This window comes from Pangasianodon hypophthalmus, chromosome 5 (genome assembly GCF_027358585.1).
Source record: "Pangasianodon hypophthalmus isolate fPanHyp1 chromosome 5, fPanHyp1.pri, whole genome shotgun sequence".
NCBI lineage: Eukaryota > Metazoa > Chordata > Actinopteri > Siluriformes > Pangasiidae > Pangasianodon > Pangasianodon hypophthalmus.
In genome coordinates, this window is record NC_069714.1 from 24,211,896 (window position 1) to 24,238,272 (window position 26,377).

The window sequence follows — 26,377 nt, forward strand, 5'->3', positions numbered from 1 at the left end:
GTAAACCAAATGTGCTGGGTGTGTGTGTGTGTGTGTGTGTGTAGGTAGTAGTGGAATCTGCAGTGTGTGTTTTATGGAAGGAATAAAACACCATGCGGCGTACTAGGAAATAATCAAAGATGAGGTGGTGTGATGTGGCTCAACACGAAGCGGAGTTACTCCTACCACCCCAGAGTTGATTATTTTCCTACAACTGCACATCCTGGAGTGTTTTATTTCTCTTATGGCACAGCAATTTACAGGTGCTAACAGTTATTTTATTTGGAAAAGGATGATATGTTTTAATTACTTGTCATGTTACTGAGAAACTGCAAAGCACCCTGAAGAATTTCCTGTGTCGGAAAATTTAGAGTTACTGTTTTTAAGTAGTGACACTGGAGAATTCTTCCATAAATGTTAATTAACATCCACTCACACACACACACACACTCAGAAAAATATAAACAATTATACGTTATAGAACCCGGTATGTGGAAACGGTGAGTGGGAAGCAGGACTCGGGAGACAGACAGACTTTGATGGAACTTTGGGGCTCAATTTAATGTTCCAACAGCAATCTCTCAACAACTCAACTGGATAAAACCAAAATAAAACACAGTCCCAATATTTCCGGGCTTCCCCCACAAACACTTTTGAGATCATGATACAGACGTTTGTGTGTGTGAGAGTGTGTGTGTGTGATGCGTAAGCTCCGTCAGCTCTTTCACTCTCTCTCAGATTCTTGGCATTCTGCCTGAAAGGACACACAAAGCACACATAAGTAACCTCGCCATGATCATGGCGCATGAGAATCATCTAGCATTACCTGCCGGTTCAACCTGCTTCCTGTCTGTCCGCAGGTGGCACTCAGCCATGTCCATGTCCCCGCCATCACACACGTTTTTTTTTTTTTTAAATTTAGTTTATGTTGAGTGTCGGCCATTCAAGTCTTCACGTAAGTTGTTACTCTAGAAATGATAACATATTAGAATGAGTGCATTAATATAAACCTGTGATTTGCCTTAGAGTCAGTGCTCAATAGCACTTTAGTATAAGTTATGTTATGGTAGTTTAGTAGAGGACATGCTTGAAGGAATTACTCACTGGGATAGGTTAGTTTGTGATTGGTTAGTCTTGATTGGTTAGTGTCATTTCAATTGACATGGGACAGTAATTAAATCCTTCTCACTCAGAGAGCAGGCCAATTTCACTCTCATGGACTCCTGGCTATGGATGGGATTTGAACAATGAATGAGTATCGTGTGATCCCCAAAAGTTTTGTATAGTAGACTTCCAGTGTAAATAAATTCCCAAGAGAAATGTTACAAATTTGCATCACTGACCAGCAATTCAACTCCTTGCCTATTCAACTCCAACTCCTTGCCTATGCTACTGAAATCTGAAAGAATGTATTGCGGTACAAAATGGAGGTAATTTTAGCAGTGTGCAGGCAGGAGATTGTATATAATATTTTCCCGACCCACTCATACATAATTCTATTTTTAAAAAAAGACATACAATGTAATATATTCAGGAAAGATAGTAGATGGTATTGCTATCTTTCAGTTTTGCATTTCTTTTTAATTCCAACAAGTCACAACAAATTTCCAAAATTCCAGTGTACAAGCCTTTGTGTATACGTAAGACTTGAATATGTAGGACTTCTAAAACCAAATAGTAATGGTTTCATTTCCTTTTTTTTTTAAAGTGACTACACATTTTTCTCATGAATTCAGCTTTAGTAGCAAGGATGAATGAACAGGGAAAAAACTAATTAACTAACTCTGGTAGCAGTTCATTTCACTTTACACTGAGTGTTTATAGGTGAATTTAATTCTTGAACATCAGGAGTGTGAGCCAACAGACAGCAAGAATGCAGGCTTTGGAATGTTACACAGTTAGAAAAATGTATCTAGCTAGCTAATGTTATGTCCACATTCCCTCCAAAAGCACAACATGGCCATCCATAATAGCCTGATTTTTGCTCGACCCCAGTAAAAAAAAATGCAGTTACAAATCCGGACTGCTTTATTCTGTGCATACTGCGGTCTTGAAAGCTGAGGTGGACAGATAAACACACATATATATGTAATAACTCATTACACACTATCTTTTTTCTGATAAGGTTAACTGATCTTCCTGTCACTGTGTAAAAGAAGCTTACACAAATTTGTCAAAGGAAATAAAGACTTCAGCACCCAGCTGTGCAGAGGGTTCTGGAGGTGAAGAAAGCAATTTGTTTATTTGGCTGTTCTGTGTGTGTGTGTGTGTGTGTGTGTGTGTGTGTGTGTGGTATCAGATCTCCATCAGACTGTATTGTGAGTGTGATGTTCTGGCTTAGGTGATATTATGCTCAGTAACCATGGAGCTGGACTTCTCATGTAGGTAACGATAACACACGGTCCCTCTACATCAATTAGCTTTCATCCTGTCTTGTTAACACACACACACACACACACACACACACACAGTTTACTTCATTACTTTCGCACAACTTCACGAATTTCCTCTCACAATTTCCCGTTTTCCCATATGTCCTTTATTAGTTAAGGTGTTTTATCCCACAGGCTCAGACTGATTCATATCTTTTGATCTATTAAGCACTTTATGATGTTTTGTGTGTGTGTGTGTGTGTGTGTGTGTGTGGAAGAGAAGCATCTGCTTTATACAGAAAATCTCTCGCCTGCAGCTCCTCTGACAGCAGCACAGCCGCTTCACTGCTACAAATCACCGGATAATGAGCCGTGATTAGGAGTTCATTAATTAATCACTAATTACGCTGGGATAATGTTGACTTAAGACACTACGCCAGCTAGCGCTGTTCAAATACACTGGAAGCTGCAAAAAGGAGGATGCTCACACAATGCATGAGGAATATAAAATTTTTTCATAATCCTGTGCAAGGAAATTTTAAAGGCAAAACAAGATGCATATGGCAAATTACGTGTTTTCCAACTAATTTCTAAAATTTTCATTAAAGATGCCCCATTTAGGGTTTATTTCCACCTCAGGCCCTGTGTTTCCAGGATTGGCTCCAGAGCCACCACGACCCTGATCTGGATAAAGAGCTTGCTAAATGAATGCATGAACTAATTAAAGCACCTTTATTGCCTGATGCTTGAAAATGTTCAGAGGTATTGTGATCTTCCCAGTGTATTTGGGTTTAAATCACTAAAGACAACCTTGATGACATTCTCGTTCTGGACCATCTCTATACAAAAAAGTAGAATTGATGATAGATGAATGATATCTAATTTATAAAGAACTGATAAAATTTCTATTTCTGGGGGGAAAAAAAAACATCTGAATTCTGGCAAACATCCAAAAAAAGACAAAGGATGCCTATAACTATTTTGACCTCAGTTTTATGGAACCATAAAAATATTTCACCAAAACAATATGAAAATATTTTAATTCTCTTCGCTTGTTCTAATTCTTACACATTTTCCATGAGATCAGTTTCTAATACATACAACTTACAATCCCTGTGTTTGTCTTTATTTATTAATGTAGGAAACAGAAACAGAAAAAGTTTTTTTTTTAATGCCTACTATTATGTATGTGTTTCTTACAATCCAAGCAATATCCTGTATGTGTGTTGAATATGTTTTTATAGATGAACACTGTACACTCCATTGTACATTTCACTTCAATAGCAACTTCACACACTCTTTTATTATCGTTCTATTAACTAACAGCCATCTCAAACTCACTCGTTTTGGCACAGAGCTCAAAATCTAAGATGTTATCAATCCCTTCTGTTGCTCAGTGAGTTTACCCAATGGTCCATCTTCAAGTCTGTGTGTGTGTGTGTGTGTGTGTGTGTTTGTCTCTTGCCACTGCCAGCAGTGTGACAGTGATAAATGCAGAACATGGGACACATTAAAGCGGAAGGCTCTGGTCAATGTCAGGCCTTTCTTCACTGTGTCAACCTAAACAAACAGGCCCGCACCCGAGGAAATGCTAATTGTGCCTCCAGAGATAAACCCAGAGAGCCATGTTGCGATCGGCCTGCAGCGTGTGGGGCCTTCAGCCCCCCAGACACGCACACACACACACACACACACACACACACACACACACACACAGCTTTACAAACTCTTATTAAGCTCTTTAGTGCAGCATTTGCTCTCCAACCTCTTGCCCTGCCCTTTCATTTACTTTACGCGTGATCACCGGCTTCCCACCAAGATTCACCAAGACCCTGAAGAATCCTATTTTCTATAATTGCATCTCCATAACATCTTTTGTGATATTCAGCAGAGTGAAGGTAGAAAACAGGAATATTTCTATACTATAAATATTTATAATAACACTTTAATTTAAGGGTCAGTAATGAACTTTTTATAAGCATGCAATATATAGGTTACTAATTACAAATGAATAATTATTCAAGTAAGGTGTAAAACACAAGGTGTGCTGTTATAGAAAAATAATCAGCGACAGGTAGTGTGATGTGAAGTCGATGGCCGTTACAACCGCAAAGTTGATTATTTTCCTATAACAGCATCTTTTATTCTTCTTATACCCTAACAGTGTGCCAATGATTACAATTATTTATTTATTGTTGAATGACGCAATGAACTTTTATACATTTTATACATTTATAATTATGCTAAACATTATGGAACATCCAAGAAACAAGTTAGTTCCTGTTATCACTTAAGTTATAACAGATATACAGTTGTTCCCTCACGAGCCTCTCATTTTCCTCTCTCTTGAATTTAATAAGGAAAAAAACCCACACACAGCTTGCCATATTACCAAGAAAACAGAAGCCTCCACTGATATGAAGACTTTTCCATGATGAAAAACTTTGAGGGTTACAAAGCACTGACACTGTAGACTCCTTCCATAAATGTTAAATGTTAAGCGTCTCCTTACATATCAAAGATTATATTCTTTTCTGTTTTATATAATACATTTTTTAAATCTGTGTTATCATTATTTCTATTATTTACTATTTATTATTATTACCTGTTTATTAGCATCCACTAGACAGGTCCGTGTGTTATATATTACTATAAAAAATAGTATATAAAAAAAAATGCTTAGGACAAGCACATTAATATAAAACTGTGATTTGCTGGAGGTGCTGTCTTCTAACCAATCAGATTCAAGAATTCGACAATGCGTTGGTATAATGATCTATTAATATCTAGTTCTTCTTCTTCTTTATTGAATATGTGCTTGTATCTTTGTTTCTGTATTCTGTATTCAGAAAGGGATGAGACGGAACTCCAAAAGTTATAAACTATATAAATATTGGATGATTTTGCATGTAAATCCTACTGTTAACAAAGACCTGAATGTTCCCTGAAGAAGAGGGGGGTGTTAAAAAAGTATCAGTTCAATTTAATTAGTACTTAATAATAACACTTTCATTTATAATTAAATGACTTCTTACACCAGCAGACCTCAACACCGGCTTTCTCCTACCACAGTTTTGCTTCCTCTGCTCCCAACATTTCTTGATAATGAGCTGAGAAGTCCTTCATGAGCAGGATCATATCAGGTGCATCGGGAACAGAGGAAAAGCTGAATCTCTGCAAGGTAGGACTAGAATTTAAAAATCTAAGCCAACCTTATAAATATTTGAATTCAAATTGCTTTATTGACATATTTACTATATTCAATCTGATAAGATTCAGATTTAGACCAGTCCTTAATTAGTATCCTTAATTACTTTAGTTTATAAATTATAATTAGAATCAGAATCAGAATCAGAATGAGCTTTTATTGGCAAGTGTGTTCACACACACAAGGAATTTGACTGGGTATGAACACACATACCAATAAGATGGCAAGACATATAATAATAAAATTTACAAATAATAATAATATGAGAGAATATATAACACTGTACAGTAGACACATTAGGCTTAAACGGAATAGATACATGTAGATATAATACAGCTATGTGCAAGGTGAAGGCAATGGCAGAGCATTAAGGATATGAGTACAGGTAGTATAGTAAACAATGAATTTACATATTGTACAAAAAATTGTATCCACAGAGAGCTAATACACTAAGAAGGACCTAGAAATAGTTAACCATAAATTAAAGTGTTACCATATTACCCCAAAGTTCCCCGCTAAAGGGGCTATGGTGTAAGCTGAAAGGGGGCATAGTAACTTTAGTATGATTGACAGATTAATTGTTGGTGGCAGTAAAGAGACTAGACAGGGGTCTGGTTAAATAAAGTCTCACAAACACAAAAGAAAAAACATAACATAAAACTACACTACACTGCATTTGAAATAGCTAGCTGTCCATCACTAAAAGAAAAAACTAGCTAACTACAATAGGCTAAGCTACTAATTTTACAACACTGCTACTACACAGTTTCAGCTAATTCACCATTAATCTAAGCCTTTGAGAGAACTGCTATTTTCCAAGCATGATGTACAGTAACCTAAGGTCGACAACAGAGAACCAGAAGGCAGCAACAAGCCAAGATAATCCATAATCACAATCAGAATAAAAGCGATGGTCAAAACCTAGAAACATGGACACTAAGGCTAAGGCTTAAAGACAAGAATGCATAATAAGGCTTTGTTGGAGTCGGGACAGAACAGAAACAAGAACATAAGCATATAACGCTGGTCACCATGGACTATGATGCAAAGGGGGAATATGCAGTATGTCAGTATAATAAAAAATTGTTTGTTCCAAATTGCATACTGTGCTAATATGTCAGTGGATCACCACCTATTTGTATCATTACCTACTGATATATTATTTATTGCAATAGCATCTTGTTTAGTACTTATGTATCCAAACACACTAGCATAGCCTGTTACCAGCTTCATGACACTGTCAAGCATCTATCTATCTTGCTAGCTAGATAGATAGATAGTTTCTCCAAAGGTGCAAATGCTAGCTAGCTATATTCTTAGACAAATAAAATTGATCTTGGACCATTATGTTTTCAGCATTTGCACCTTTGGAGAAACGTTTAAAGGCTTGCCTATCAGAAACAAGTTTTCCTACAGTCATGTAGACCCCATTTAAGAAACTAAACACCACTGATCCTCTTGAGAGTGTTGTTTTCTTGATTTGTTTTACTTCTTTTTCCTGCACTGACTGAACAGCCAAAAACTTCTCCTGCCAGCCAACACTGCTTCAACACGCTGACAAGTGCTAACTAGTGTAAATGGTGCAAATATTACAGATAATGGACAGCCACCAATGCTTGAGGGAGCCTGAAAGCCAACAGTTGCCTTGCTGTGTCAGTGACCTAAAAAACCAACATGGCACACGATGAATTAAAGTCAACACTGGCTAGGTGTGTAACCACCTAAACAGACTGCAAAGGTCTCACTGATTGCCTGAGAGAAGCAAACAGGAACTCCTAATGGACATCTCCTCACCATTCAGCTGGAGCTGTAATCAAGGAGAACAGATTAACTAGAAGTGGCGCTGCAAGCATCAGGCTCTGGCCCTTAGTGTGGCCTGGCGGAGGTGTGAAAGGCTAATGACACTCTCCCACTCTGAAGACTTCCTGCCTTCTCATTAAGCCAGTATCATCAGTGCCAAACTCAGGATCCTAGCATTCAATTATATAACGAGATCTGAATAAAAGAAGGAGTGGGGTGGATGGTGGTAGTGGAGGGGGTGGGGCGTCACAGAATTAAATAAAATGCATAGACAGATAGTATTTACAAGATGTGAACCTGTTTCCACAAGGACTTTGTTATCATAAGATATGGAAGCAAATGCTTATTTCAAATAAATAAGATGGTAATAATGGTAATGTTGTGGACTTTTCAGAACATTAGACCTATATTTCCCATCGTTGTGCATTGTAGTGGATTACTTGTTATTGGGTTGTGCATCAAATGTTAGTAATATAATAATCTACTTTTTACCTCAATACTAACTGCAGCAAAAACAGAAATATTAGCCTGATTAATGATGTTTGTGTTCTCTTGAAAACCAGTGAATAATTACAAATTGTCTTCATGTGAGGAAGAGCTTACTAAGAATGCCAAACATAACATAAGGCCAAAGCTTCAATTACAGCTTTAGAGCTTTAATTTATACTTAATGTATGTTTGTTTTATGCACATAATTAAATCATCATTAGAGCAGATTAAAAGAGGTGACAGAAAACACGGGACCAATAGCGTACAGAAAGAAAAAGAGAAAGAGAGAAAGCATAGCTATCCTCATTACTGATATAATTACGGAGTTATAACCAGTGCAGTCCAAAAAGCACACGTGTATAAGTATGATTATCACACACATGGACGTTGCAGACAAATTGAAGATTTTCAAGATTTCTCCTGTCTTTAGTTAAAGTTTTGTTGAATAAAAAAATAAAATAAAATTAGGTCTTTGAAACAACAAGATCATACCACAGTTCTTTTCCATATCTTCCTTCCTTTTTCCGCTGTAGTTATTTTTGGATTATTTATACACTTTATGTAAGTTTATATATTTATGTTGTTTTTTTGTTGTTGTTGTTGTTGCTGGTTTAAAACTGAAAAAATATCACACAATGCTAAATACTTGCTGTTCAGTGCATTATATATATTTCCTCATGAGAAAATATTCTCAATGCATCTTCAAAATCCTCTGTTGTGAAAGATCTTATGAGCACTAGGTCATATGATAGCTTCCTGCAGTAGTTATTGTACACAGTGATTTGGATACAGTAGCTGTCTCTAACTCGCCCAGTAGTTTAGCTGCCCTACGGAATAGCAATGGCCTCGGCCAGCGTGAGACCTAATTGGAAAACCGTTTAATTTTGTCCATGCATCCACTTTTACATCCTAATTTTATGTCTTTTGGAAATGGACTGCTAAAAGTGCTAATATTTATTAGATTCATTTACTCACAGTCAAATGAGATACAAATCAGCCGTAAGCATTTTTGAATATTATAATCGCCAGTGCAGTAGGTGCATCTGATTGGCTGAGGAGGAGCGTGATTGTCTTACTTGATTTTATTGTACTGAATGTGGAGTAAGTAATGCATTAGAAGGTGGCTTTTAATTTCTCTATCTGTCTGTGCACTTGGTGTTTTTATTACTCTTAATTTATCGCTTGTGGTTTGTGCGAGGAGCCGCACTCGTTTATGGAGTAATAAGGGAACCTATTTAATGTGGCCGGCATCGGGGGCCCGGTGTGAATTGAAAGCATGAATCTCTGGCACTGGCTTTTAAGCCTGCTTAATTTCACTCCCTCTATAAATAACACAATTAGTTTCTTATGGAGTTAAGAAAAAGGCTCACACGCACACTGTGTTTGGCAGCGATAGGAAAAGACTGTTTCAATTTCATGGCTTGGAAATATTTCTTAAAGATATTATTGTCATCCTTTGCTAATGAATCATCTTAAGACTTGGACGATTCATCTCAGATGCTTTGCATTGAAGTTCTAATGCTTAAATAGGCGTGGTCATGTGCTTTGTATCAGTAATTACTATATTTTCCATTTCCTCCTCTGTACCAAAGCTTGCAGCTGTGAAAGTATTAAAAATTATGAATTAAGAATGACTAACTAATGATCGATATGATATGATATGAATATGTTAATTATTAATAAAAAATAAAAAAAAACAATAAAAAAACTGGATTTTTGAAAGGGGATTGGGTGCCTAGAACTGGAGCTGAAAATCTGCCAAGCTGTTATGCTTTTTCTTCATTTGCTTAATTAATGTATTTATTAATTCTTACTAATAATATTAACAAAGATTCAAAAGCAAGTTTTAATTGTGCATTACTTGAAAATAAATCATTTGTTACCATAATCTTACAATGTTACCAAATAGTGTCATGGATTTTTATAGATAATTTAAGAGCACACAGGGAATAAGAGAACAAAAAACAGCTATTCATTTGGTCAACAATCACATGGGTCCACCTGGCATTATTAGAAATGTGTAAAATTCAATCAAATGGGGTAATGTTTGATGTTTGCTTACAAATGAAGTCATAAGGAAAGGTAAAAATGCCAACCCTGCCCATAACCCTAGGCTTAACCATCGAAAATTTATTCAGCTTAAATTGTTTGGCTTGTAAACGAAGTTCCATGTGGGAGAAAACATCAGAGAAGTTCATTCATTTATCCTCTGTATTCCCTTTATCCTGGTCAGGGTCGTGGTGGATCCAGAGCCTATCCTGGGAATTATAAGCAGCAATACACCCTGGATGGGATGCCACTCCATCATGGGGTATGTTGCTAAAGTAATAAGTGAAACTTTTCTCTCCAGTGAACAAAATATAAAATATGAAAGAACACTGTAGACGGAAATGGAGTCAAGTTCTGCAAAAAAACAAATGTACTAGATCTTTGGGGCAAAAAAATGTCTTGGTAAACACCACATATGTCTGAACTATTTAACAGCTATTTCACAAAGTGCTGGTGACAGAGACTTGTATAAACACACAGGGCACAACTGGGTCTCCTGTGTGTCTTCATCACTGCTGACTACTAACTTATCTATTCTTTTACAAGCGTAAAACACATGTTAAGAACATGCATGATATTCAGTGCAGCCCGGGGAGGGAAGATGTTCATTAACTGGCCATCTGAGCAGTGTTGTGTACACTCATGCATGCCCAATGAAGTGTCCAAAGCTAAAACAAATGCCCAGTAATTATAAAATAATAGGATTTTGTCCACGCTTGGGAGATTTCTACTTAACATTCTGCAGGGCCAAAGTCATGGAGCCAGGCAAGCTTGGAAGCTTTAATATAAAAAGTTGATACTAGCACAGAGAGAAAGAGCGAGAGAGAGACAGACAGAAAGAGAGAGGGAGAGAGAGGGAGAGAGAGAGAGAGAGAGAGAGAGAGGTAGTATAATAGCCTGCCCTCTCTATTAGGACTAAGAGGCTCCATCTCCTCGGTAAGGTAGTCATTTAGTAATGGTGCTCACTCAGCCTAATCAATGGTTTAGGCAGCACTGAACCATAAAATAAGAAGGGAAGGAGGAGAAAAAACATACCAGACGAGGTGCTACTGATTGAGGGTTAATTGGGTATAATTGGAATTTATACAATACAGTAGACGACTCATTAAGAACACATTGAAATCTAATGTCATTTGAGTTCAGGTCATTTAACCAGTTTGGTCAGAAGAACAAGAGGAGAAAAAAGGTAATGGTGATTTGCAGGAAGTAGAGGATATGCTAGCCAAGAGTCTAATGTGGCTGATTCCTGTGCTTTATATGGGGAAGGTATTCAGCATATGTGCATAAATTATATACAGTATATAATATTTAAAACATCGTGGAAGTGTCTATAGCTAAAACTACCAGTTCAGACCAATCTGTGAAGAAGATTTATAGTACTTTATAGATGTTGACATGTCCGCCTGTCACTTCAATGCCAGATACGGCGCTGCTTCCCACACCAGGAAACAAAGAGTGGCCTACGAACGTGGCTGCTGGCTACAACTTCCAGACTACAGAGTGGTCCTACAAACATGGCCACCAAGGACTACAGTACCCAGCAGCCATCAGAAACTATTTCACGTTCACATTCATTCTGCACACACCTGGACTCAATTACACAATCACAGCCACAGTATTTAAGGACTCACATCACTACAGTTCAGTGCGAACTATACACTCACTGTCACATACCTGTAGCCTTATGGTCTATAACTATTGTGTTTATGGTTACGGCTACGTTTCTGGTTCCTGGTTTATGTCTTTGTCTTTTGTCCATGTAACTCTGTTTGCATCACCTGACTTCTGCCTGTTTCCAGACTGATTCTGCTCTACGTTTAGGATTTGTTTGCCTGTACGAAAATAAAGAATCTTAACCTGCAACCGTCACCGTCTCCACCACCTGACACTGCCAACAGAATGTAAGTGAATTTAAAAATAAAACGAGACGGCACAATCTTTGTTTCTGAGGCTCAACTGTAAAATTAGATGTTCTAAAAATACAGAAGGCAGTTTGACTCTTTCCTGATGCTATAATGTAGATTAAGTTGATGTTAAATGTATAATGTCTTGAATGATCCATAGAAACTACCATCCTGTGAAGTAATAAGATTTAAACAAAGGTTTTTTGCTGTACAAACAGTATGACATGGATGAACAAAGAGACCCAAATCCTGGAGCCAAACATTACAAGATGTTATGATCACACTGGAGCTGATGAAAACTGATGAACAACAGAGATTTAAGGATGCTGATATGCTTCAAAGTTATATTTCCCATCCCTGTTTTTCTCTCCTTGGGATAATATTAATAGCCTTTTTGGCAGGTCAAGCTTTTTTGGCCTGATATACTATAAATACTTACTTCAAAGTGCTCTTGAATACTTAATTCTGATTGGTCGGAAGATGTTGATTAATATTCTGTAACAGCAGCTCTGACTGTGGTTCTGTCTGCCAGGTATATATTAATGTGTTCATTCTAATATGTTATTTCTACAGTAACACCTTATATAGGACTTTGTAGGACGAATGCTGCACATGAACATATTAAAAAGAAATGTGTGTAATCACTGACATTGTGAAGTTTTCTGTGAAGAGATGTTTATTCAGTTATAATGTAACTGATAACAGGAACTACCTTGTTCCACAAACGTTTCACAACATCAAACATAACTATAAATGGATAAAAGTATGATGTCATTCATTAATAAATAAAAATTATTCACATTGTCAAATTGCTGTGTTAGAAGAGGATTAAAACATTTCAGGATGTGCTGTTATAGAAAAGTAATCAACACCAGGGTGGTACCAGTAATTCCATTTCACATCGGAAGCCATTGCACCACCCCATTGTTAATTAATTTCCCTATAACAGCATGTCTTGAAGTGTTTTATTCCTTTCTTAATGCAAAACTGTGTCTCTGGTGTGTCTATCACAGCCAAGCAGAGTAAAAGAAACACAGAAACCATCGTGATGTTCATTTTGAAACCTACCTGAATTCTTGATGGTAGATGCATCAGAATCGATATCCATGATATTAATCATTTGATTTTACTCTTTGGGTGTTTGACGTTAAATTTAAATTTAAACTACAAAAAAACACTCTAGGAAACAAAATTTGATTTGCTACTAAAACATCCAAGTTTACACAGTTAAAACACCCCACTGCATCTGAAATGGCAAATTGTGGGTGCTCCATTTGATGAGATGATGTAAATTTGGACTCCATAACACATTCATCTAACCCTTTAGACACCTTCCCAAGCCAAGCTCCTGATGATTTGGGGGGAAGAGCGTGGACGAAGCACAGAGAAACAACTGGCAAAGAGAAAGACAGAGAGAAACAGAGATTGAGGGAAAAGTGCTGAAGGAAGTGGGAGGGGGAGACAAATATGACGTTGAACTGGAAGCCGGTACGTTTTATCAGCATGTGCACTGGTGGCGTTTAGCCGTCTGAAATGAGCCGCTGAGCTCTGGGAATAGGGCCTAGCGCTCCCCAAATCCTCCCAGAGAAGAATATCAGCTCCTCTCACACGGCCGTCCGAGACGCCAGCCACCCGCCACTGAAAACTATCTCTATTGTCCAGTTTGATTGCCTGAATCAAACTGATTTACTGCAAATCCATCGGAGCTTTGATAAATCTATTACAGTTTCATTCCGCTGATTTCATTAACGTGAATAAAACCCAGCCATGCTTTCTGCATAACTGCCTTTTAATGGCCTGGCCCTGTCACCTGCCTGCGTATTAATCCCTCTGACTTATTGCTCCACAGAGGCAATGAGTAATGGGTATTTGAATGTGATCACCGCAGTACAATGCAATTAAAGCAGCAGTACTGTTCTGTGCCTTTAATCCTGAACTAATTTGAATTGCAGTTTGATAGCACTGTGAATCCTGCATAATTATGTAGGGTGCATATTAAACCGAGTGACAAAGCACAGAGCCAGGTCTTTAACTGAATCTAGCTAGAGGCACAAGTCCAGGGCCAGGATGGAGGAGGCAGCAGCCAGGTAGCCAAGCGCGATTCGAGAGGAACCAGGTGAGGAAAAGCTCAATTACCACCGACGGGAGGCAGTCGAAGCGTCTCTTAGTGTGTTGACACAGATGTCTTTTTCACACAGGCCGAATTCAAGAGCAGTGTGTCATCTTAGCTTATCTTAAACTCTTCTCGGTTATTAGAATTTCTAAATGCAACATGCTTAATAACACACTTAATGGTCTTTCCTATAGAATATTCCATGTAAAATATTTGACATATTCTTGATCCTTTCCTTCATAAGCGTTAAAAAAGACTCACTGCCAAATAAGCATTCTGTAGCGCAAAAGGCAAGTAATATAATAATTCTTAATTATAACACTAATATGTGCTACAGTAAGGAAAAAGAGGGACAGAGACAGAAACATAAACACAGACAGACAGAGGGAATGAGGCTAAAGACCCAGATGAAAGACACCAGGAAAAAAAGGAGATAATAAAAAGAGGAGAAGAAAGGCAAAGGAATGCCGGCTAAATTAAGCCATTGTGACTAAAAATCCTTCTTTAATAAGGTTCATGCTGTCTACAACTTCATCATTCTCCCCTGAATGATAATTACTTTATTCAATCATGTTCAAGGTTTTAGTGAAAGCTAGCATTGATTGATTAACTTCAATTACCGTGCTTGCATCTGCATAGATAAAAACTGCTTTTCAATTTGTGAGTGGCACGCGGGGTGGGAACCCTGGCTGGGAATTTGCATTTCAATGCACGCCGTCGCCAGCGAAAGGTGGGAGAGGGGTCTGATCGCCACCGAGCCCTTTCTGCTCCGCTGCCCTCGCCACTCTCGTTCTCTGCTCCCCCCATAAACACTCTTTGTTATGATGTTGGTTTGTGGTCGTGGCCACGTGGAGGGAGAGAGAGGCGTGTGCAGTGATTCACTCTTCGTCTCTCTGACAGACAGATTGAGATGATGCTGTGGACACACTGCTATGAGGAGCACGTCATTTCTTCCTGTCTGTTCGACATGGTGTCAGCGTACAGTGTTAGCAGTGTTATTTTTCCCAGATCAAGCCCATGTTTGCTTCGTAAGGCGTATGATTTATTTCGTTTAAGGAAAACACCAGCTCTGGGATGTGTGCCGAGAAGAAAATGGTGATTGATGACTTGGATCAAGTTCACTTATAAGTGCTGTCACTCAGCCTCTCTCTAAATATTTAGTGGTTTTCAATCAGCTTTAATTGACAATGATACTAAAAATAGGCCTGTCTACATTCATTGTCATGTTTTTTTGGAAAACAGTTGATGTATTTTCTATTGTTTTCCCTCACCACAACATTTTATAATACTAAAAAGTAATTAGATAATTATAATTTAATCATAATCCGATAATTTTCCCAACAGCTTGTTGTACATAGACTGTCATTTGTAAAGTGATTTTTTTTCTCTCATGAATTACACTTCTATCCTGTCAAGTTTGAGAGTGTATTAGATGAACCTGATCTATATAAAAAAATCAATATTCATGTATGCACTCAAGGACACTAGAGTTCTTCCACACCAACCATGTGCGGTCAGATGTGAAGCTTATGGATTCATTCATCATTAGTAACTGCCTGGTCAGGTTCACGCTGGAAATAGAGGCAACTAAATTCATATCGTGGGCAGGTACAAACAAAAACATGTCTAAAAGTGTGTAAAAACATGGCATTCGTAGAAAAGTGTCAATGTTAGGAACAGAGCTGTACATTAATTTTTATAACTGCGACTGCACTCTTGGTGATATGCAGTTATTGTTTTGATTGCCTGACAAAACCTCTCTCAGAGGGTAGTCTTTGAAAAAAGCCATAGTCAGGATATGTAGGGACACCACGTCCATCTTGCTCATTTGAATTTGTATTAAATCACTCTGATACAAATGAAGTAAAAATCTGTATGAACCTGGGAATAACCCTAACCTCAAATTATATATTTTACATTAATTACATGTTTTTCAAGTGCAATGAATATGGGTTAACTGCGCATTAAACTGGAACAAGATTTATAATGTATTATCAGCCTTCACATATTATATTTATTATATTATATATTGTTTGCTGTCACTGAAATCCAGAGTGTCACTATAAGCTACAATCAAACTTTCAAGCCATCTTCTGTCAGACATGCTGGAAACCTATGATGTGTTCATAAATCTAAGTTCCTCTCATCAGCTTCAGTACACTCCTACAGCCTTGTAGCAGAATAGCAGGTTGAGTTCAGAGATAGATAGCTGCGTTGGCTTTAGCCGTGCTGAAGAGTGCTGGGATTGCTCTCACCTTTGTCTGCCTGTTTGGCTTTGATTAATGTCACCTAAACGCTGTGTCGAGAACTGCACCTTCATTTGCATGATTTTTTGTGCTGGGTGCAGATTTTTTTGTGCAGTCTAAATGAACGCGGTGCTCTCAGCTTTGTTTCTTTTGGAGTTGACTGATTTGACTCGCGGAATGTTTCACGACGTAACACTCGGAGAGAGGTACACCTGTGAAATATGCAAATGCCCTCTGCACACACGTTAATGACCTTATTTATTTTAATTCCCAAAGTTGAAATTAGCATTAGAGTGACTAAATGAACTGGAAGTTAATAATAATCACAGAGCTAGCTGCCGGCGTTTAACAAGCTGCTTGCTTGCTCACACACCTGAGACTGAAACTGAGATGTTTTAAACAAGCCTGGTTGAATAAGGCCTTAAAGATATGAAGCTGCATATCACACAGCTCTGCCTGGAAGGGGAATCCCTATATGGTGTAGGATTTTTTCATGGGATTAATCTCAGACCAGGACTCAGAAACACAGGCTGAACCTCCACTCATGGCCTCCATTTTTCTGTAAATTAGCATCATTCAATTACCATCATTATTAGACATGCAAAAAAAAAAAAAAAAGTCAGCTGCTAATAGAGTCCTATTATAGCTCCATTACCAGTCCTGAGTGCTCACATTTCAGAACAGCATGACAAGTGTTTTACAGAGACTTCATGAATCTGACTCACGTTGTGAAACAGTATAATAAATAAAAATCGCACATCTGGGGGATACACGTCGAATTAGGTATGCATGAACTGACTATGCATTCATTTGTAAAGGATTACCATACTTTCCTAATGTGTCATTAAGCTCCATTTAATGAATTATACCACTTGAAATGATACGAACAGTCAAAGATGCTCAAAAAGCAGAATCTATGAAGAGCCGGTAGACTTTTTTCTTTTTTTTTTCTCTCACTAATCACAATCACTGGCAGGGCACTTACAGCCACGGTCATTCTAATCCTACAATAATTCCAGCAATTGCATTTCAAACGGCTCAATGTGTCCTTTCTGTTCGGATCCGTCAGCAGCGTGAGAGAAGGTGTGAGCTCCTATAATAGAGTACCTGAGCAGAAACATATGATCTCCTGCAGCTCCTTCTGCTACACTGGGTGCAAACAAAAAAGAGGCTCATCTACCGGATTACAGAGATGATTTCCTCCCGTCATTTCCCACTGCCGGAGATAATGGGCAAGGCGAAGCAGATGATCAGTGTCAAATCTTACTTATACCTGTCTGTGTGAGCGTGTGTGTGTGTTGGGGGTTTGAATGACGAGCACTAAGACACTGAACTGGCTGCCCCCCACGCCTCATTCCCTTCTGTCCTTCAAAGCTAGCATAATGACTGAAGTGAAGGCTATCTAGCAGTCTAAATGATGTTTGTTTTTCTGTCAGAAAATGAATTGAAATTGAATTCCTGGTCTGTTGTAAGAGTGTTTTTTTTTTAAACTGCAAACTCAGTATGTGAATTGACAACAGAGGAAGTTGGTAAAACATAAAATGGCAATGTTACATGTTACATGCCAGGTAATATATTGTGTGAGACCATGGAATCTAAAAAAAAATAATAGTTTACTGCCAGCATTTGAAAGAAATACATCCAACAAACAGGACGCCATTTCATTGGGGAAACCAAAACCAAGGTCAATACAATAAACAAAACCCAATACTAACGCCTCAAACAAAAGTGCCTTCCCTAAACCTAAAAGAAAAGGAAAGAAACTACAGAATATTTCCCTAACTCCCTGGCTAACTCAGACCCAGAAGAAACATGATAAAGAAAATTTCACTTCATTGTACCAGCAGTAGTGATAACAAGTATACATGCAATTACTATTGCATTATACTATTCATATACACCACCCAGGTCAATCAGCAGCCGAGCATGGCCATGACTCCCCCTAGTTAGAGGGAGGACAGATACAGACAGACAAGACAATACAAATCAACAAAGACACATAAAATGTTCCATAACGGCCAATTCGAACCATTTATACTGGTTTTAAACTGCTGGCTTGCACAAAAAAAGAGAAAACCATCAGTATAAAGAGTGCCCTGGCATGCTAACTTGTTTATTTTGAAAACATGTAAATGTAACTTTTTAACAGTCACACTTCAGACCTTCAGAACCTCAAGCAACATTTAGCAATTTTGTTACCCAATCATATCCTATAGTCATACATATTAGCAAGACTAGTATTAGCAAGTCATTTTAATTACATACATTCTGCTGTCAGGTCTCATAATCTGCTTTCTTATGGTAAAATGTTTATTCCTGGCAACCTGAACCTGTTTCTACAAATTTGATGGTATTTTTGCAATTTGGCAAAATTTTTACATTTTGTATTTCATTTCATTCAAACAAAGTCATAAATAAGTTGAATGAATGCTAACATGACCGAATGCTAACCTTAACTTTTGTAAGATTTGTTCAAATTGTGTTTTGAATTTGTGAGTGAAAGACACTCTTATAGATTGGACAGATGGATTGTAAAGTATGAATTTTGACTGGAATCTGAATATTGAATAACGCATATTTTAATTTGAAGTCTGAGCATTGAGCATTTATTACTTGCCACACAACTTGTTACTTGTTTCAATTTTTAACACAAACATGCTTATTTTACACAATCCGTGACAGGTATGCTGTGTTTCGTTGTCCCAAAAGCACCATAACATGATTAAAAAGGTAGACAAACTCGACAGAAATCAGGAATCATTACATGAACGCTAATACAGAACGCTAATATCTGGCAATTACTGACGCTTTTGCTAGAATTTTTCTGCAGAAAAAAAAAAAATCTTTGTCCAGAGAACATGACATCATAAGAAATTCATACACCATTTAACCCACAGCACTGTTGCATTCTCGATTCTGATTGGCCAAGATTTGTTCAAATGGTGTTTTGAATTGTTTTGAATTTGTTTTGAATTTGTGAGTGTAAGACAGTGTGAAGAGGCACTCTTATAGATTGGACAGATGGATTGTAAAGTATGAATTTTGCATGGAATCTGAATATTGAATAACACACATTTTAATTTGAAGTCTGGGTGAAGAGAACACTTTTCTCCATCTTTTCCAGGACTGAATGAATGACTGGAGTGCTGCCTCAGAATGCTTCAGTGGTTGATGCATGGTTACATTACAGTACATTCTCTAGTAAACTTTTTAAATGGATGTGTAATTTACTCACATTTCAGTGCATTGGTGTGTGGTGTTCACCGGGGTATTGTTCTTTACTGATATCACTGGAAAAGTGTATTTTTGATAGATATTGTGATGGTTTTAATTGGCTAAGGCTGTTGGAAACCATATTATGTTACTATTTAAATGGGGAAAGTCAGGTTACACAGGAGCTTATGTTGGTTTTCTGAGTGGTCCAATCAGATTATTAAAATCACCTGTATATAGTTTACACCTGCAAGGTTGCCAGATTTTTCTAGAGTAGCGGTGTCAGAGATGTAGTTTTTGAATAGCCTCTAAAGCCCCGTCCACATTTAAAAAAAAAAAAAAAAAATTCATCTACACAAACAGTGTGTTTGAAAATATTTGCATCCAAACAAAAATCACTAAAATGTTTTGAAAATGCTCACTTAAGCAGGCCAGCCAATTAGGTGGTGATAGTAGGCTTGGGTCATAAACTGTAATATAAGAAGCCTTAAGAATTACGTTGAACAGTAGAGAAGGGGAAATGTGGGAAAAAACACCAACATGACCAAAATTTCTAAAAAAGAACAGTTACATACACAAGGATTCATGTGGACTGATGATGAGGTGGAACTACTGCTTAATGTTACACTTGGGGCTCGTGGTGGATTCGGGAACAGTATAGAGCTTCTTATAGTCTGACACTTCAGCATGAAGGTGAAATAATAAAACAAAGCGAAATTAAATTGTAACCGCGTTATTAAATAAGAAATTACAGCCACAGACACAAAGTGACAAACTATCAGCAGTCATGATAAACATCCTAAAGTTATAGCTTTCATAACATTCAGAAAACCACAGTGAGCATGCGCAGATTGGCACTATGATGGAAGCATTTTCAAAAATATAAACAGAAAAAATTATAAACATAATTGTGTCACACTCCATGCATAATGCACACACACACACACACAAGAACAGTCGCGCTATGAGCAGGAAGCATCCACACTTCGGCTGAAGAGTGTCCTGCTGTGACCCAGAGAGGGGGAGAGAAGGTCTCTAATACACATTCACTCACACACACTCACACACACACACACACACACTTTTTTTTTCTTTTCAGCTGTGTGTATGTGCCTCATCACATGTACCTATGCCTGTACCCTTTAAAATCTGATGGTGTGTTTTCTGTTTTTTCTTGAGCATTTATTACTTGTCACATAACTTGTTACTTGTTTCAATTTTTAATACAAACATGCTTATTTTACACAATCTGTGACAGGTATGCTGTGCACCATAACATGATAAAAAGGTAGACGAACTCAAGACAGTAATCAGGAATCATTACATGAAAGCTAACACAGGATCTGGCAGTTACTAAAAACGATCTTTGTCCAGAGAACCTGACATCATAAGAAATTCATACACCATTTAAACCACAGCACTGTTGCATTCTTAATTCTGATTGGTCAGAAGGTGTTGATTAATTTTCTATAATAGCAGTTCTGACAATAGTTCTGGCTGCAAGATAAATCCCATGTTTCTCTTAACGTGTTTGTTGTAATAGATTATAGAATGTATTAGACTGTTATAAACTCATTCAGAGCTCACTGACAGCGACCCAGATGTGCCACATAATGTAAGACTACATATAAACAAATTACAAAACAAGTTCTTATTTAACAAAGAAAAACTTGTTCTTATTTAACATAGAAAAACTTGTTACTGTTTTGTTTAAGGAGATGTTTAGTTAAAATTTATGGAAGGAGTCTCCAGCATCAGCGCTTTATAACGGTCAAAGGAAAAGCTGGTTCGTTAAACGATCTGCCACAGGAAGGTGTTCAGGACTGAGGCCTATTTCTGTAAAATGACAAGCTCAAGAGAAAGAAAAACGAAGCTGGGGAGGGAATGACTGTGTAAAACCCTCTTATACCACAGCAACCTGCAAACTATTACAATTTTTGTTGATTAAAGAATGTCATCTCTCTTTTCATCCATTTATAGTAACATTTAATGTTGTGGAATGTCCATGAAAGATGTAAAGAAGGACAGCAATAAAACACTTTGGGACATGCTCTTATTGGAAAATAAGCAACTTTAGGGTGGTAACAGTAATGCCACATTGCATCAGGCCTCATCACACCACCCTTCCAGCAATAGCATCATGTCCCGAAGTGTTTATTCCTTATTTAGCAACTTTTAAAAGATAAATCAAATATAAGGACCTTTTCCTCATTATTCCTGTGTCAGCAACTGGTTGAGAGACTACAGAGCTATTGTAATGAGCTATGACACTAGATCCTGGGATTAGCTATCCTCTACCCTCCTGAATTTTCTTAAGTGGATTGAAATGTGCTTTACATCTCTATATCAGGCATCTGCCTCTCCAAACAAACCCCCCAGTCCCTGCCTTTCCTCTCCGCCGTACGCTTGGCCCCTAATACAAACATACCGAATAGGCGATTCATAGGCAAGAGATACCAATTTCATCCCAGCAAGACACATAAGAGTGATGTTAAACAAAGCAAACAGAGTCTTTTGCATTCCACTGTCAAAAAAAGAGTCACTAAGCCTTCAATTTTTGCTGAGCATCTGAAGAAACCTAGAATTTCTATCTCAAATGTATTCCTGGAGGAAAGCGGGCCAGTTGGGCTATCAAGAAAGACTGTTTGCTGTGTGAATCTACATACGGCTATCTGCGATCTGTGTGCCGTAGAGAGGAGGATTAAACACAGAGGGGGATGATCTCCTGGCCTCTCGTGATTGAAAGAGCTCGCTGTCCTCAGGCCTGTTTAGAGTACATTTGCATTGCTCTGTTCTGGCAGACAGCAGGAAACTATCAGCAGCCACTCGCTTTCACTCTTCTCCTCTTTCTCGTATTCCCTTTTTTCATTCTGTGCGTCTTCTCCCTCTCTGGTCTGCCGGAGATCCCTACGCTTACAGCCAATCATTTATTCCGATTGATCAGGATGTGCGCTGATCAATATCTCATAGCCTGTTCCCTAATGCACAGGAAAACAAATAACTTCATCCCGGATTTCGGCATGCTGTGTTTGCCTGCGTCTGTGAGCCCCGACCAGGGATTCGAACACGTCTCCGGCTTCCCATATGCCCCAAAAAAAAAAAAAAAAAAGAAAAAAAAAAGGGCAATGAATTATCACATGAGCGAGTCAGGAAATGTCTCGGAGTGGAGCAGCCCTGTGTGTGATTTCACTCATCCAGCCTGCAAGCTGATTGAGTCACTGTTCAGTCCAATTGTCTCGCAACATAGGCTACTACGGCTCTATTACCTAAGTTAATTGCATCTGGATCTACGCCCTGAAGTAGTCGACTATGTAATTTCACTAATTCATCCCAGTGAGAGGTTGACCTTAAGAAATGTAATTATGCCCACCTGAGATGTAGCGAGGGCCCAAGAGGCCTAGTAAGCTTTCACTAAAGAACAGGGGATCATTAGCCAAAACACAGCTTTACTTTGGTGTCGTCAGTACCACACAGGAGACCAGCGTCCACCAGAGTAAACAAATATTTACCAACACCAAATGTTGCACTTAAACCGCCATCTCAAGACGTTTGTCCTGCTGAATGTAACAATCTAGAGCTCTCTTTTTCCAAAGCATAGTTGTATAAGTTGTTCAGCATTCAATTCCTTGCTAAAGAGATACTGTAATAAAATATTGGTAAATTGTGTCCACCTGCCATCTTACCTTTTTATGAGCTTTACCCATGGTATCTTCTTCTTATAGGAGCATGAGCTTGAATATTCCATCTATTTAGATTGAAATAATTATGGATCCTTATTGGATACAGCCAAATGAATGATTTTAATGCCCTCAGACTGAAGTATTAATTAAATCTACATTTATATCAGTCTTATGAAGCACTATGTATACCTTATACAACTTTCTTAAAGTGTCATGAATGTGCTGCTAGTAAAAACAAGCTAATAACTTGAACGATATACATTTAATTAATACAGAAACAGTATCTGTCATTAAACACATTGATATACTGATGGTTGTTGTTCTCTCTAAAGACAAAGTTATCATCTCCTCCATCTTCAATATCCTCTTATGCGTTTTGACATAAACCTTTCATAAATTCTCCAGCATTGCTTTATAAATACATGTGCAGTGTTCATGAATGCGTTTTAAAGACATTATGGTATGTAGCTACCCTTCAGGTAAAGTGTTACCAATTTTCTTCCTGTCTTTGTCCTGTCAAGTTAATATTTTCTTCAGAAATGAGTGCACCTGTGCTGACGTGTAAAATGGAGCATTTGATAGATGGTGTAGTGGAACCATTTTTTGGTCCATAATTAGAGCTGATTTGACTTGCTTTTTATTTTTGCATGCAAATCCCAGCAGCCTTTATTATTATGTTTTTGTTTTTTTTTGTCGAAAAAGTGGTCTCTTACATAATATGCTGATTTCTTTACTGATATACAAACAATTTTCTGTAGCATTTAATTTTGTGCTGGAAAAGTAATGCTTGGAAATCTAATATATTTCTAATATATAATATATACATCATCATTGCTATCTTGGATCTTTTTTTCTTTTTGTATTATGATCAAATATCAGGGTTCGTTTGAATCGATCTATTGTATGTTTGCCCCTTGAGGCGGTTTGTTTGGGCAGGTCAGAACGCAGCAATCTCACTCGAGTGTGGACCAAAACAACTGCTCTGAGAGCATCTGAGTGACGTGCTCTCCCATTCTAAGCAAACTCTAGTGTTGTTTGACTGCAGTGAGAAAGCGATTCAAATCTGAATCAACTCAAGTGAACCAAACATGACGTGTATTTTGGGTGGTAGATGATAAACTTGGTGCAAAGAAAAGCCAAATAACAGAGTTGTAGAGCTGCAGAAATGGAGCTTGTTCTGATTATTTGGACTGACAAACAACAAAAGAAGTTAAATGTTGTGTGTGATACACAAAAACACTTTAATGTAGCTATCCATATAATTATCCAATAATTTATTTAACAAGTGGTTTGTTGTTTTAGTCCTATATCCCTTAGCCATTGTTCCTATATCCCTTAGCCATTGTTCCTACATCCCTTAGCCATTGTTGCTATTGGTTCTTTGGTAATTATGTGCAGTCTGTAACTGAATCAAACCAAATAGCAAATGAATCAAAAGTATCAATACGTACTCTGGACTAATAGGTGTGAAATCGCCCTAAAAGCCACTTGGTGTTTTATGCTCTGCCTGTTTATGGTGAAAGAAGAATTAGTTATGCATGGCTATGCATGAAACTAACAGTACAATACGTTTGCATAAACACAAATTATTTGTGCATTTTAATAGTCCCGCCCATAATTATGTATGACTTCACACCTGTGTAATTGACAGCAAATATGAACGAGGTCGAAAGTCACCTATTAGAATGACTTCTCATTTAATTTTTTGACAGGATTAATGTATATGATGCAAGCAGGATATGTATGAAGGGGTTCAGGAGACGTGCACAGTTTCCCCCCAGGGGCCGAAAGCACTTCTGATCAAATTACACAGAGGTTCTGTTCACACTGTTTTTGAGCCAGCAGGCTCAAGCTGACTGTCATTATTGTTCTCCCAGTTTCATTTGTGTGGTTTAAGTTTCCGTTTTGGTTCAGCTGTAAATTTTTCCAGTTTTTTTGTGGTCAAAGTAAGGTGAAATTTGTTTGACGCTGATTATATATACTGGATATCAATGACTTTTCAAGCAGTCCTTACAAAGAAAAATCAATGAGTGTCATGTTTTACACATTTTTCATGTCTAGTGAACTTTTATATTTTTATATTTTTTTTATGTGATTTATACATGTGATAATTTTTTAAATATACTAATTATTAATTGGGTGCATGTTTTTTTTTTCATGTTATTTTTGCACAATTCATTAATTTTCACATGTTAATATTTCACATGTATGTAATTTTTATACATAATGATTTTTTTCATGTTAATTCTTTTTTTTTGTTTTTGTTTTTTTTTACATTCATGTTCATATATTTTCACATTTGATTTCTAAACACGATTTATTTTCACTTATGATTTTTTTTTTGCATTTTTTTGCAAAAATTATAATTATTTTGATTTTCTCACATGAATAATTCTTTTTTACGTGATCACATATCATTCCCATGGTGTCTTTATTCAGATGAAATCACTATGAAATTTCAGCACATGGTGAAATGCACGTTCACACGTTTTCAAATGTGATCACAAATTACTCACATGTGAAACACTTTTCCATAAAGGAAGTTTATTGAGTGCCAGTTTAATTTCTTCATCTCTTTTTCTCTTCCACAAACACACACACTGACCCAGCTTTTGTGATAAAGTGTCCAAGCTTCAGCTGTATGACTATAGGAGTGTATGCTGAGGATCATTTGCCCTGTGCCCAAGTTCACATGTAGGTCACCGAGCCCCGCCTCCACGTCCACATCTCCAGCCTCTAATCACGTGACCAGAGGTAGCGCAGAACAAGCGAACAATGCGCCATGTAGGAAGTGTAAGAATGCAGACACACCATTTCATCGAATGACCAGAAAACCATCACACTGTCCTCGGGATGTAAATCGGCACCTCTGGACTGTCAAAATGCCACAAAGAGGGGTTTTAAGCGCCGTGTTTTAACATGCATCCCACTCACAATTAATCTCACAAGTGGCCCATTGTGCCATCCACGCAGGACACAGTGCGGGCTTTGTGGGCCGAGGCGTCTGGAAAAAGAGAGAGAGGGGAAAGAATCTTCAGATGAGTCACCGTCACCACTCGTGTTGTTTGCTTCCTCGGTTCGGGGACAAAACTCAGTTATTTCAGAGTCACTGTCTTTTCTCTGAGAGAGCAAATGAGAAGATGGGTGGCAGAGGTGATGTTCCACACACTTTCTCTGTCTCTCTTTCTCTGTGTTGTGTACTTCTTTTGTAGGGCAGCAGTTTACTGAATGGAGATTATAGCATGTTTGTTCCGATTGAATTTACATCCAAACATACATTAACAGTTTTATTAGAAACCATGAGAACACAAAAATCTGAACAAT

General features: G+C 37.7%; 2 long non-coding RNA genes across 2 annotated transcripts in view; one reads left to right on the forward strand and one right to left on the reverse strand.

Moving 5' to 3' along the window:
• LOC117597423 (uncharacterized) overlaps nt 1–12,405 on the forward strand; it is a 35,878-nt gene extending 23,473 nt beyond the window's left edge. Inside the window, exons 2-3 of the long non-coding RNA XR_004578256.2 lie at nt 11,697–11,798; nt 12,020–12,405. This is a non-coding gene — a long non-coding RNA (uncharacterized LOC117597423). The remainder of the gene's footprint in view (nt 1–11,696; nt 11,799–12,019) is intronic.
• LOC117597424 (uncharacterized) lies at nt 543–19,519 on the reverse strand. Its single transcript, XR_004578257.2, has 3 exons — nt 19,396–19,519; nt 806–947; nt 543–733 (listed from the first exon to the last, which is right to left on the reverse strand). It is a non-coding gene; the product is annotated as an uncharacterized LOC117597424 (long non-coding RNA).
• Between the last annotated feature and the right edge of the window lie 6,858 nt (nt 19,520–26,377).